Consider the following 12,390-nt stretch of genomic DNA (forward strand, 5'->3'; position numbering starts at 1 on the left):
ATAAACATGCGCGAAATTGTTATCATGGGCACTTTAAAATACTGTGAATAATTATTTATTGCGATTTATTATGAAATATTCAGATTTTTAGAATGCATTTTAAGAATACTTTTCCATCAACCGGTTAAAATGTACAACACTGCGCGCGAGGTTTGGACGTGCCTTAGCAAGAAGTCGCACAGGGAATGAATGACTTAGAGATGGGCAATATATCCAAAATCTTACACCACGGTTTAAGTCATTTATCATCACCCTAACTTTATATAGGGCTACCATTTTTATTCCAGCTATGGCCGAAAAACATCGTCCGATCGGGTCTTGGCACACATGAACAGAAGTAGCTTCCTTCAACAAATCTGAAGAAGTCACGCTGAATGAAACATTCACTCTCTGACCTGCAGATGGCGCTTATGGAACAGAAGAAATGCAGCTGTTACCCTGGTAACCACGTAAACAACGCAGTTGTGCTACTTTCTGTTTCTGAAAAGTATTTAAATGTTTTAAACAGCCATTTAGATTTTTGTATTCGCAATGGTGTTCATCACAGCACTGAATACTTAATACCTAAAGACTTAATAGGCTATTTATTATCGAACTGAAACATTTTTTAATCTGGGCTACAACACTTTGTAAGGCTCCATTAATCAACATTAGTTCATTCGTTAGTTAACAAACTAACAATGAAAAATACTTCTAAAGCTTTTATTAATCTTAGTTAATGGTGGTTTCAACATTTAATGATACATTATTAAAATCAAAACCTGAGCTAACATGAACTAACTATGATCAGTTGTATTTTTTTTAACTATCGCTATCAAATAATAACTTCTGTAACAAATGTAGCTATTGCTCGTTGTTTGTTAATGCATTAACTAATGTTATCTAATGAGACCTTATTATAAAGTGTTACATATTGTTCTTTATAATTCTTTTGCACTTCAATCTGTTTGAAACATTTGAAGACTTCAGATGCAAAAGCCTCTAAGTGCTGTCTGAAATCTTATAAAATGAGCATTTTTATCAAGCTTGTATGTTTAGGTTCAGTAATTTCACTTTAATGGCAATTAATAGGTCCTTTTCATTGCCATTAAAGTGAAATAACTGAACATAAACATACAAGCTTGATAAAAATGCTAATTTTATAAGAATATTTTAGATGGCACTTAAAGGCTTTTGCATCTTAAGTCTTCATTTGTTTATACATTTGTGGTGTATTGATTTATTTAAATGTTCCGTTCTTCTTGTTATTAGAAAAAAGTTATTAAACCTGTAAAACAACTTATTTTAATATTGTGATAATACCTTATATTGTGATAAAAGCTTCAGCAATTAACGCAACATTAAAATTTGATACCGTCTTAAGCCTAAGCGCGAGCATTAAAAGGGGCAGACGACAAAATTGCAGCACATTTAGAATAAACAGAATGACATTGTCTGCTGGTGTGGACAATAATATAGTTATATTGGTGTGAACGGACCTCAACACTTAATACAGAATAGTAACAGTGAGGAGAATAATAAAATACTGAAGTACACACACACACACTCACAGTTAAATGCATAAATCCCTAGAGGTAGCAAATTGTTTAGAATTGCATGGGCTTAGAATGGTCTACAATACAACAAATTTACTGTTAATTTTATTTATGTAAGAGATATCACATGAGCAAGAGTACTTTTGTTCTGAAAGCTTGGACAATCCAATACAAGGCCTGGAAGAAACTGTTATTTTGTTAAATAATGTGTATGTGAAATATGTAAAATTATACTAAACTTTGAAGACATAAAACTTTTTTACTATGCCAGTAAAACTTTTTGAATCTTGACAGTGTGTATCTACTGTTTATTTATTTGTGTGTATGTGTGTGTGTGTGTGTGTGTGTGTGTGTGTGTGTGTGTGTGTGTGTGTGTGTGTGTGTGTGTGTGTGTGTGTGTGTGTGTGTGTGTGTGTGTGTGTGTGTGTGTGTGTGTGTGTGAACTGGTAAAGGGGACATAGTCATCAAAACAGGAAACCATTTATGTTGCTGAAACACCATTTTTAACTCTCGTAGGCAGGCAAAAATAAATAAAGCACTAAGAAAAGAGAAAGAGAGAAAGAACAGCAGGGGAAAAGAGAAAGTTAAGTTGAACAAAAACAAAACTTTGTGTAGCCGTTGGCCTATTCCAACAGCTTTAGACCATGGGCCAAACATGCAATAAAACAAAAGTACACAAAAGCACACACATCCAGCAAACCCTCAAAGGGGTATTTCACCAAAAATGAAAATTCTGTTATCATTTACTCACAGTCATGTTGTTCCAAACTTTCTTTCTTCTGTGGAACATGAAGATATTTTGAAGAATTCTGACCCCATCGTCATTTTTTTTGTAAAAAAAAAACAAAACAAAACAAAAAAAAATTCATTCATGATCAACACTATTGCAAGATCTTACGAGTTTTACGTCAGAACTAGATTGTGGTAGGCCTACTTGTCCATGCAAATCTTGTTGCAACATTTGGAGAGTGTTCTGAGTGAGCTTTAGTCTATTAGTCTGATTACTATGATGTAAATACATTTCTTTATAAATATGGTAATCATTCAGTATCATGGTATACATCAAAGTACCATGATATTACTATCCAATATCATCATTGTACCATGATACCATTACAATACTTTTTTTGTGTATATCATTTATATTTCAAGAAGTTAAACTTCAAGTGGAATGAGTTCTGGTCCACCAGCTGAAGAAAAGCCCCTGGGCTTGCATCTAAAGGTCAAAATCAGTATGAGATTATTTGATAAGTCACACATACAGCACTCATGAGATGAATGTCTTTCTGCATTGCCAATAGGGGAAATGATTTCCTCCTGCTAGCAATCATCAGGGGCAAACCCCATATTTGACGAGGCACAGACGAGCCATTGTTTGTTCCTCCTCCATTTGGTGTTTCTTATTAGTCACAGCTTCAATCTGTGTGTAGCTGCCGTCCCACCCTGATATATATATATATATATATATATATATATATATATATATCTATATATATATATATATATATATATATATATATATATATATATATATATTATTATTTTTTTTTATTTTTTTTTTTCCCAGTGGATTTCTGAAATTAGAATGCAAAGTCCTCAGACTTTTTTTTTTATAAATCAAATGTAAATTCATGTCCCAATTAATGTTCGATTTATTAAAATCAAGTATAAATCTCATCAAGTTAGTGTTTTTAAGCATTTTTACATTAATCAAAAATAATAACTAAAGTCAGTAATAATTTAAACAATATATTTTATTTGTGAATGTCTCGGTTATTAATGTAAACCTCGTTCCCTCAAGGAGGGTAACAAAACAAGCCAATGCACTTTGGCGAGTGAGATTTGCATCGCAAGCCCTCCCTGTATATATGGGTTTATAAGGTAGCGTGCAACAGTTTTATGCTGAGGAAGCGAGACAGTGTGTTGGCCGTTCAGTGGTGGTACAGGGGGTGTGTCAACCGGATGTAACGTCTATGTTCCCTCCTTCAGGGAAGGAGAGTTACATTAGTAACTAAGACATTCCCTATCAGTCAGTCACGTTCAAAGATACATCATAAGTGATTGATGTATTTGGATCCCTATGGAAAGCACCACAACCATTGCCCCTTCCAGTGCCCCGTGCAAGTCGCATAGACCTCTGTACCTGGTGGGACGGAAAAGACAGGACTTTTTCAAGGGGGATGTCAATAACTGTTATTCCTTTCTCAGCCATGACTGGTTGGAGCATGCTGGGGAAGCGTGCCTAGTCCAGACATAAAGGGATACTATGGAGACCACATCCCGCCCACAGGGAGATAACATGTGGCGTTATAAATATGGACTGACCCTTGGGGCAGTGCTACATATGGAAGATCTCTGCAGTAAATCTTGCCTTGACAGGGAAGGAATCAATACCAGTACAGAGATGGGCAGAGTGGATCCTGCCCAGGGAAAGACAGGCTTGCCAACAGGGAAACTTTACAGTGGAAGAACACACGTATGGGATCACCGAGAGGGAATCCCAACATATCGGGCACCTAGCATAGTACAGGGGCTGACTGAGTGGGCATGCGCACAAGTACTAGGCCTGGCGTCGGATGCCTCTGCTGCCTCTGCTGCATCTGACTGCGTCTGACTGCCGAAGGATACTGGATACTCTAACAAGGGTTCACCAAGTGGGGAACTCACTTGGAAAGCAAATAGGAGCTCATATCACCCCATGGGATGGAAATCGCACGGCAAGCTAGACAATGAGCCAGCCTTCCCACACATTACCTGTTTGTACCTAACACACAGGAAGAAACCGACTCCACTCGGAGATTGTAGAATCTCGCGAATGTGTTAGGTGTCACCCAGCTCTACATATGTATGCCAAAGAGGCGCCATGCTCCAACACTAATGAGGAGGCAAAACTCTGAGTGGAGTGAACCCTCACCCCAAAGGGGTACAGCTCGGCTTAGGACTGGTACGCCAAGATGATGGCATCCACTATCTAATGGGCCAACCTCTGTTTGGAGACAGCCTTTCTGCTGGCCTACAAAGCAGAAAATGGGCTGTTTGAAGCTTCTGACGCTCTGCGTATGGTCCACGTAAACATGCGGGGGGGTGAACAGGACACAGCAATGGAAGTGCTGGGTCTGCCTCCTCCGGGGGCAATGCTTGCAAGTTCACCACCTGGTCCCTGAAGGAAGTGGTGAGAACTTTGGGCACATATCCAGGCCGGGGTCTCAGGATTATATGTGAATCAGCTAGCCCGAATTCCAAGCATGTTTCACTGATCTAAAAGAGACAGCCTTAGTTCCAGCCCTTCTTAGGGGATAGAAAGCACTGCTCTGATCAGGCATTCATGGGGGGTCTTCCTGGTGGGAATAATACCAAACAATGAACTAGAATCACTGCAGAACATTGATTGGTTGACAGAGAATCATCATTTGCATGTGCTACAAGGGGAATGACAACACAAGAGGCGCCATTTTTTAATAAAGCTGAAACACTATACCGTTACTTCTTGTGACAAACAGCCACATGCCAAAAAACAAGATCTCCTGTATGTCCTCTATTGTTGTTTACTGTGTTGCTTTCTTCTTTGCACATGAATGATATTGACTGGTACTTTCCCGCATATACCACACCTATCAAGTAAGGGTACTGTTGGCGGTGAAAACGCAAGCCAGATCAGAGTTGAATCATAGTGAAATGTACTGTACTGTCCTGTACAGCTCAGTGGAAACAGGGCATTAGTGTTAGAGTTTAGATTGCAGTTTTATCTCTTTAACCATTTAAAAAGTCAGCAAGTGTGTGATGCCTAGTGTTTAAAAATCTCTTCAGATTTTAAAAGTTGTATAGTGTATTCCAGCTTTAATAATTAAACAGCTTGACCTCTATGGTTGCCCACTGAAGCTAAGCAGGGCTGAGCCTGGTTAGTACCTGGATGGGAGACCTCCGGGGAAAACTAGGTTGCTGCTGGAAGAGGTATTAGTGAAGCCAGCAGGGGGTGCTCACCCTGTGGTCTGTGTGGGTCTTAACGCCCCAGTATAGTGATGGGGACACTATACTGTCAAAAAGCTGTCCTTCAGATGAGACACTGAACCGAGGTCCTGACTCTCTGTGGTCATTAAAGGTGCCCTAGATTCAAAAATTGAATTTACCTTGGCATAGTTGAATAACAAGAGTTCAGTACATGGAAATGAAATGCAGTGAGTCTCAAACTCCATTGTTTCCTCCTTCTTGTATAAATCTCATTTGTTTAAACAACCTCTGAAGAACAGGCGAATCTTAACATAACGCCGACTGTTACATAACAGTCGGGGTGTACGCCCCAATATTTGCATAATGCCAGCCCATGTTCCCAACATTATAAAAGGCATTAGAAAAGGGCAGCCAGTTAACGTCTGGAGCTGCACAGCCGAATCATCAGGCTAGGTAAGCAAGAACATCAGCGAAAAATGGCAGATGGAGCAATAATAACTGATATAATCCATGATAGCATGATATTTTTACTGATATTTGTAAATTGTCTTTCTAAAAGTTTCGTTAGCATGTTGCTAATGTACTGTTAAATGAGGTTAAAGTTACCATTGTTTCTTACTGTATTCACGGAGACAAGAGCCGTCACTATTTTCATTTTTTAAACACTTGCAGTCTGTATAATGCATAAACACAACTTCATTCTTTATAAATCTCTCCAACAGTGTAGCAATAGCCTGTAGCCACGGAGGACAGCCTCAAATTCACTCAGAATAAAACTTTTAACATCCAAATAAATACTTTACTCACATAATTCGAAGCATGCATGACGGACATCTTGTAAAGATCCATTTGAGGGTTATATTAGCTGTGTCAACTTTGTAAATGCGCTGTAATATAGTCGACAGCTCGTGTGGCAGGAAGCACGCGTCTTAAAGGGGCGGCGCCGAGTGTAAATCAGTGCATTGTTAATGGTGCCCCAAAATAGGCAGTTAAAAAAATTAATTTAAAAAAAATCTATGGGGTATTTTGAGCTGAAACTTCACAGACACATTCAGGAGACACCTTAGACTTATATTACATCTTGTGAAAGAACGTTCTTGGGCACCTTTAAAAATCCCAGGATGTCCTTCGAAAAGAGTAAGGGTGTAACCCCGGCATCCTGGCCAAATTTGCCCTTTGGCCTCTGTCCATCATGGCCTCAATCGTCCCCATATACTGATTGGCTTTGTCACTCTGTCTCCTGTCCACCAATAAGCTGGTGTATGGTGAGGTTTTTTGTGCAATATGCCTTCCGTCGCATTATCCAGGTGGTGCTGCACATTGGTGGTGGTTGAGGATATTTCCTTCCATAGGTAAAGTATCCAGAAAAGCACTATATAAATGTAACTATTATAATTATTATAATCTTATGATTGCAACCGGTACATGATACTGTATGTAAATCAGCAGTTATGTGCTTATGGTTCTAAATTACCCCCTTTTTTGGCTTAGATTCAATTTATCTTTGCATGGTTAAATTATTTCTACAGTAATTTATATTTTACAAAAGCAAGATAAATATATTTTCTATTATATGTCTGTGATTTAATGCTGTAAATAGACAGAGCATTTGCGTATATAGCCACTTAACCACACGGATGCAATTATGTTGTTTTGTGTAAAAAGCTAAATCTGGCTTCAGAGCAGACAGCTTCCCTTTAACTCATCCCATCACTATCAAAGTGGGAGGATGTGGCTTGGGATTTGGAATGTCTTACTTAGCCAGTTAGCTGAACTGAATATTAGACTTGCAGGGACTACGGAAACAATTAAATGGACAATTGTTGTTTTGTCTACTGCCGCTGTGTTTGTCGTTCTTCTAAGCAAAGGACTCAGAAAGTTTTATGAACACTGACTGGCTGTTTTTTTTAATGTCAAGATCTGAAAGGGATAGTTCACCCAAAACTGAAAATTCTGTCATTATTTATTTACCCTGAAGTTGTTCCAAACCTGTATTAGTTTCTTTTTTCTGTTGAACACAAAAGAAGATATTTTAAAGAATGTTGATAACCAAACCAATAGCCATTGACTTTCATAGTAGGTAAAAAATACTATGGAAGTCAAAGGCTACTGTCAACTGTCTGGTTACCAACATTCTTTAAAATATCTTTTGTGTTTAGCAGAAGAAAGAAATTCATACAGGTTTGGAACAACATGAGGGTGAGTAAACAATTAGATTTTTTGGTAAACTATACTTTTTAATAGCTACTCGTTGATATATATATATTTTTGTTTTATTCTAAAAACAATAATAATAATAATAATAATAATAATAAAAAACAACCTGGGGAAATCTGTTAGCTGATGAAATGAAAAAAGAAAAAAACATTCATGGCCCAAACATTTAACATGAGTGATCAGATCTCTCTGATCTAATAGGGTAGGGGCTAATAGCCATTTAAAATAATACTAATGCTAATAAATGAATAAATAATTTTTAAAAATGTTTTAACATTTTAACATTATTGTTTAAATGTCAGTTTTGACTAGAAAATAGTCGTGAAAATATGTTATCATATCATAGCACTCTTATATCTGGATCTGCTATTAACGTTAAAGCTCAGGACAGTCTCTTATGTACTGTAGGTTTTGGGACTGTGCGCATTGTGGTACCATCAGCTAATCAGCGTTGTCATAACGTAATTTTCCTGTGGGAATAAAAAAAAAGTTATTAGTCACTCTGCATTTAATGTTCAAGTGATTGGCTCCAAAAGTTTTGAGGTTCTACGAGCAAATGAGATAGATTTCAAAGTGTTTACCTATGGGATTTGGTGCCAGTCAAGGCAATGCTAATGTATAGCTTTCTCCACTTATTATAGGCCTCCTTGACAAATACCAAAAAAATTGGTCCCAGGTTATGTTTAGTGTTCCATATTTAAACCTTCTTTTTCAAAATACCGGTGAATTTCCCCTAGTGAGTCATATTAAATTAAATCCAGAGTCATTCATCAACTACATTACTAACAACAGTCTTTATGTCACAGAGTTTATGGAGTTTAAATTACTTAGGAGCAACTTGAGAAACATGTTGACCAGAGTATGAGAAGCATTCAGCTGAGCGTAGCATGTAACGCTCAGTGCCAGACCTTCAAACCGAGCAAGGTTAAATCCAGAAGTCATACTGAGGAGCTTTTTCCAACTCCACAATTCCTACCTACCCACAAACTTCCTTCAGCCCCAATTCGTGAGTCCTCTAACAACGAAAGGAATGACAGAGCATGAGAAAAGAAGAACTGAATTGCAATGGGAGGGAGTTCAGTAAACAAATACAGCATTGCAGAGGGCAAATTAATCTGGTTGGGGAACGAAAAAAGAAGCAAAAAGAAGGCATCCTTTGCCAACGTGACAATTATGTTTATGTGGATCAAAACAAAACAACAAGTCTTTGCCAATCCCAACAGTGGCCCTTCTATTGTTTCAGAGATCAAGCAGAGATGAAGTTACAGCATCAACATACATCCGTAGCAGCTCCGTCCGGATGGAAAAGAGGCCCTACATATGCAAAAGCAATGCTAATCCACGCGAAGCCCTGGGGACACACACTCCAAGCTACATGAAGCCTTCCAAAAAAAGAGCTCACTATTTTTATCGGAATGACGCTCCCCGGTGGGAAAGCACCAGCACTGAGTCGTTATGGTTTTCCCTTAGATATGTCGTCCCACCAGAAAATCAAAATAAACACATGGAAAACCGCAAGGATATATCTGGCTCGTTGTGCGGAAAGCATTTTTTCTGTTTCTTTTTTCTCCTCTTGCCTTTCTCCAAATGTCTCTGCGATTGTACTCTTGCATGCATACTGAAAAAAGCAAGACTTGGGGAATGAGAAGAGAAAAGGATGGAACACTCAACAACCCAATGAAGGAAGGAGATAAGTAGAGAGATTTAGTGCCAACAATATGCCAGTGTATGATAAGCATTTTAGACCCTAATGTTATCAGTGCATATTGGCCCTGATATTTTCAGTTGAACCTTGTACTCAGTCATAAACAGTTTTTGGCTTTTGGTGGGATACCACAATGATGACAGAATAGGAAGATTTGGATTTTGCAGATATGGCTTTCGGTCAAGACATATTTAAGAGCTCAGCCAGTCTCAACCTCAGATAGCACACCAAACTGGAAATCACTTTCTCAATCTGGCAGTCTCTAATCTGATTGGCTGGCTTTAGGCAACTTCCTGAAGTTCTTTTTTTTTTTTTTCACAAGGAAACAAATCATGCTTACAAGGTACTAGGGTGATACAAAGAGAACTTTTGAAATTTGTTAGGTTAGTGACATCAAATTTTTGAAAGATACTTAGACTTTTGCTTGAGGCTCTTTAAAAATATTGTGGGCCATAGATTTTGGCATGTAGACAAAGGTCTGGTTACACAAGACTACACACATACATTAACCTTACAACCATCTGAACTCAACCAAGCATCTCAGTGTCCAAATGCTGACCTACCATTACTGTTTGTAGACACCTTAAAGTAGCAGATGAGCAAAACTGATACAGTGGATATGGAGTCAGGGCTTTTAGATTAAAAACAAAATATTATATTGAGAAAATAACAGTGCAGTGAGATTGTGCAGACAGGGCTGTTCGCGCAAGATGCGGCAGTTTCCTGCTGCAGCTGATGGAAAGTATGACAGCTTGATGTTCTAGGCTTTGAAAATCTAACTAGTCTCTACATAGGTTCTGACCAGAATCACCTTTCCTTTCAAACAGCTAGATGGAGAGACTAATTTGTCATGGCTCACGACAAGAAACACTATTAAACTCCCTCAAATTGAGGCAAGTTTACTCACAGATATGGAATATTATGGGCTTCTACAAACTGAGTATTGGGAAGTTTGCAAAGTATTGTTTCGCAAACATGAAATTGGAAATTATGTGTGTATCATGACTCTAAAATGGCGAAATGATTCCTCCCACATAGATTCAGACTGTGAGACAAATTTATTGGGAGAGATGAATCAGACTCCGAAACTGGAGACTTGTGACCAGGGCGTTTCCATGACGGCCTCTCTGTGAACTGTGTGTGTGCAAGATAACCCTCTCCTTTCTCTGAACGCTTTATCCGTCGGGCTGCGGCAGAGATCCACACAAACAAACACAGCCGTAGAGAGGAAATACTTTCACTGCGATGTGCCGCCCCAGGCTGACACCCGTAAAATCTTGTCTGGCGGTTCTCCGCCCATTCACACAGACACACACATCACCTGTTCCTCTACATCTCTGGCTAGAGTGCCTGTGGTTATGTGAGAACCCTTGTGTATGTGTGCTGTGAATTAGACGTCCTCTTTTGTACACTTTGAGAGACCGATGTATACAATGATTTACTTACTCAAAGGGGCAACTTCTATTGTGTATGTGTGTGCACCCAAACAATCCCAAAGACCACACACACACTTGCAAATACAACATACACCCACGCTTGATCACTCACGCTCACAACCCCACGCACACACATCTTCCTGTTGACCGTGGCTTATGCCGTTGAAATCCAGCTGCAGTAACAGTTGTTCGCCGCTCTTCCCGGATCTCCACAGAAACCAGAGCCTGGCTGTTATCGGATCCTGCTCGGCTTTCCTCCTTGGGAAAGAAGAATGCAGTGAGAAGGAGGGGAGAGAGACAGAGGGAGGCTGGGTGAAGGAGAAAGAGAGGGAGGGGGGGCGATGGTTTGGTCATGGTCCCGTGTGGGAATATTTAATAACAAACATTAAAAATACCACAGAAAGACTTTGCCACATTCCCACGGTCCAACTGCAGCCAGGGCCTGACAGCACGGTTATAAATACCAGCTATAGAGTGGCCCTAGAGTGCACTTACAGTACAACACACACATACAGTACACACAATCCACGCACATAGACACACAGTTACTGATCCATGTACAGTACATCTGGAGAAACTATGTGGAGTTGCTTGGACACTTTTTGTAGCATATACATCCAAGCTTAAATGCATGAAATGCATGCTTACACAATAATACACAATCACTCAGTCCAAGGACCTACATAGGCTTCATTTTAAGGCATCATAGGCTTCATAAGGTTGGCATTATAATTAATACTTAGTTCACCCAAAAATGAAAATGCTGTCATTAATTACTCACCCTCATGTCATTTCAAACCAATAAGACTTTCATTCATCTTTATCTATAATAAAAGTAACTCCAGTGGTTTAACCTCCAATTTATGAAGCGACATGAATGCTTTGTTTGCGCAAAAAAACAATTTACCACTTTATTTACAAAAAATGATCTACAAAATATTAATACTTCGGGTCAGAGGTCATTCTTCCACCTGAATTCGACTTGCATATGGCAGTTGCCGGTAGCCATTTATTATAGTTTAAATATGGATAGTTTTCTTACAAAAACGCATCGCTTCAGTCTTTATTAACGCCCTGGAGCCGTATGGATTACTTTTACAATGGATGGATGTGCTTTTTGGGCATTAAAATCTCTAGCACCATATACCATTATAAAGCTTGGAAGAGCCAGGATATTTTTTAATATAACTCAGATTGTGTTAGTCTGAAAGAAGACATCTCGTGGTACTGTCTAATATTATCACGGTATCTACACCGGACACAACTTCTTTTCTTTTTTTCACGCCACAACAGCTAAAAGCTGTCTACACTGAACGCAACAAGCCGATCATTGCAAAGCACTTGGACTACATCAGAAATAGAACAGGGAATCCGTTTACTGTCGGTAATTTGTTGTGTTGTGTCGCGACGTGCCACATCCAGTGTAGACAATATCACTGATTACAATGGGTTCTATTATCTTCTATTAGTTGGTGAATGAAGATACTTGTGAGGTTACGCGTCACTACTCTGCTTTATTAATTTATCCAGTGTAAAACCTGGACACTGC

Source organism: Chanodichthys erythropterus, chromosome 20 (genome assembly GCF_024489055.1).
Source record: "Chanodichthys erythropterus isolate Z2021 chromosome 20, ASM2448905v1, whole genome shotgun sequence".
In the NCBI taxonomy this organism is placed as follows: Eukaryota; Metazoa; Chordata; class Actinopteri; order Cypriniformes; family Xenocyprididae; genus Chanodichthys; species Chanodichthys erythropterus.